A 3,406-nucleotide genomic window follows, 5' to 3' on the forward strand; every position below is an offset into this window, starting at 1 on the left:
CTGAGCCAGCATGGCTCTGCTTGGAAACCTCTCCCTTTCCCCTCAGCATAGCTGGCTCAGGAATTCTGGGAGTTGAAGTCCACGAGTCATGAAGGGGCCAAAGTTTCCGCCATGCTGGCTCAGGAATTCTGGGAGTTGAAGTCCATAGTCATAAAAGAGCCAAGGTTGCCTACCCCTGCTCTAGTGTCACATCATGCCTGAAATGTTGCACTAAGAAGTCACTGTGAATTTTTGGCTGAGCGGAGAGGTTGATAGCTTTGCATGCAATATAGGTAGTCCTTGACTTATGACCACAGTTAAGCCCAGAATTTATGTTGTTAAGCGAGACATTTGTTAAATGAGTGTGGCCCCAATTTACGACCTTTCTTGCCTCAGTCGTGAAGGGAATCACTTTAGTTGTTAAGTCAGTAACACCGTTGTGAACTGAATCTGGCTTCCCCATTGTCTGAAGGTCGCCAAAGGAGATCTCTTGACCCCGGGACACTGCGACCATCATAAATATGAGTCAGTTGCCAAGTGTCTGAATTTTGATCACGTGACCGTGGAGATGCTGCAATGGCTGTTAAGTGTGAAAAAGGGTCATAAGTCACTTTTTTCAGTGCCGTTGTAACTTTGAATGGCCACTGAATGAGCTGTTGTTAGTCAAGGAGTACCTGTATATGATCTCAAGTACAGGGAAATGATAAGGTAATGAAAGAGGATAAGTTGAGATGAGATGGAGTAAGGTAAGGTAGGATGGGATGGGATGGGATGGGATGGGATGGGATGGGATGGGATGGGATAGGATAGGATAGGATAGGATAGGATAGATATTGGAATATAGGATAGGATAGGGTAGGGTAGGATAGGATAGGATAGGATAGGGTAAGACAAGACAAGACAAGACAAGACAAGCTTTATTGTCACTTTTTCTATGAACAAATTGGCACATATTAAAAAATGAAATTCTGATGCCTACTCTCAATATACAGTATATATATATATATATATAAACCCATACATATACATATACAGGCACACACACACGCACGTGTGTGTGTGTGTGTGCATTTCCTAAATTTTTGGATTGCTAACAAAGAATTAAGGGGGACTGGGATAGCTATTTCAAGCTGATTAGTTCTCATCAGCCAGACATACCCTTCTGAGATTCGAACCTGGGCTGCTTGCATGTTAGGCAGCTGTGTTGACCTCTAGGCCACAGGCTCTTTCTCACTTTGTCAGCTGTATCACACACACACACACACACACACACACACACACACACACACACACTGTGTTAAATTTGGATTGCTAACAAAGAGTTAAAGGGAAGCTGGTATAGCTATTTCAAGCTTCTTAGCTCTCATCAGCCAGCTATATCCTTCTGAGATTCGAACCTGGGCTGAAGATCTGAAGCTTTACAATAGATATAGATCTATGAGGACGACTAAGGTGGTTGAGCTGCCTAAAACTAGGAGAATTTCTAGGATTGTGTATAAAAGACACTTCTGAATCCCTTTGCAGGGTGTAACGGCATACCTCTAACTTAGAGATAGTAGGCAGTTGCTGGCATGGGGAGTTTGCCCACCCCATCGGTAAGCAGTTGGCTTTAGAATGTAAATTGTGTGATATTCCTGGGGATGTTCATTAAATCTACTCTGCAAAATCCATCACCAAATGGCTGCTTTGGGGGAAAAAAATCATGTTTGCTTCCCAACCATTGGTCCCCAAAGTACCTACGCCCGAAAAGATCAAAATTGATATGTACAATAAGGTACAGTAGGGGATCAAAAGACGGCTGAGATTTCACTGGAGTCTGCCCACATTAAGCAGAGGAAGCAGACCTAACGTCGGCTGAATGCTTGATGCGAACGCCAAGAATCAGGCAGGAGAAATCAGCCAGGACCGCAAAATGAATTATCCTCACGTCCCTCCTTTCCTTTTTTACGCATATGGACCATGAATGAATGAATAAATAAATAAATGCATCCCAGGTCTTCATACCACAATCTTGAGCCCATCTTTAATTAAATAACCAGCTCAAATACAGGCTACAGAAGACGAAGGGTTGAAAATGCTCACCTTGCAGCTTATGACAAGATAATATACCATCTAGATGGGGGCGTGTGTGTGTGTGTGTGTGTGTGTGTGTGTGTGTGTGTGTGTGTGAGAGAGAGAGAGAGAGAGAGAGAGAGAGAGAGAGAGAGAGAGAGAGAGAGAGAGAGAGATGTTGTTGAAAAAAAGTCAAGATGGTAGCCACAACTGCACAATCAAAATCTTGTCCTTTTGTCTATGCATCATTGAAACATTCAAACAGAGTTTGGGGGCATTTGTGTCTGTGCCCCAAACTCTATTTGAATGATTCAGGATTTTGATTGTGCAATTGTGGCTGCCATCTTTTTTTAAAAAAAACAAGTTTTATTAATTTTGAATTTACAAAACTCCAAGTGTTAAGGAAGCAACATGGTGATTAGGTAATCCATAATCCAATAACAAGTTCTTTCATACATATGTCAGGTTACATCATCAAAAATTTCCTCTTTATTTCCCTTAGTTATTATATCATATTCAAATTAATACATTGCTAGTTATAATTCAATCTGTTAAGACATTTATCAATATATTTTAACTTATACGCCTTCATGTCCTGTTTTGAATTTTACCTAATTTCAATTACAGTATTCCAGTTAGCTTAATATCTGTAGTATTTAAATTTCGAATAGCCCAAAGTTCCCTTAGTTCATTACAAAATACTGTAGCTATCATGTCTAAAATACACTTATTATTTACTCAGATAAATTCTTACTTTGTTTCACAAACATATTCTATTTCTCATCCTAATACCTCATCATTTACTAATAAAATAACCTTTATCGTCTCAATCCAACTTCTATATTATAATTCAAAACTATTATTCTAGTAACTATTTTTTATTTCCCTTATAGGTCTAGATCCTAAATATTAAATCAGCTAGTGTCTTTTAAAATCTCCTTAGCCCATTAAGTAAGATTTTAAGCTCTTCCATTGTAGGTCACATAAAGAAATCCCATTTTTTAAGTCTAACTCTAGCTTTCCTTTTGTGCCAAGCAGGATTTTGATCGTGCAATTGTGGCTGCCATCTTGATTTTTTTTCAGCAACAGCTCTCTCTGACACAAATGCACAGCACAAACACATAAACACACCACGGAGGCTTGCAGAGAAGGGTGAGAAGCAAATGAGTTGTGTTCATAAATAGCAGAGACTTGCTGGCTTTCAATATGTGCACAGGTCTAACAAATCATCTGCCGTTAAGATGTATTTTGCCTTTTCTCTCTCTTCCAGCCCTTTGAAATCTAGGCTGAAAATATTTTGGGAAGGGAAGTCAGTGAAGCAGTGACTCTATTTTCAGGGGGGAAAAAAAGATAACTTATCCATTCATTCTGCCCT

Source organism: Protobothrops mucrosquamatus, unplaced genomic scaffold (genome assembly GCF_001527695.2).
Source record: "Protobothrops mucrosquamatus isolate PMUCROS unplaced genomic scaffold, P.Mucros_1.0 scaffold3646, whole genome shotgun sequence".
NCBI classification, from domain to species: domain Eukaryota; kingdom Metazoa; phylum Chordata; class Lepidosauria; order Squamata; family Viperidae; genus Protobothrops; species Protobothrops mucrosquamatus.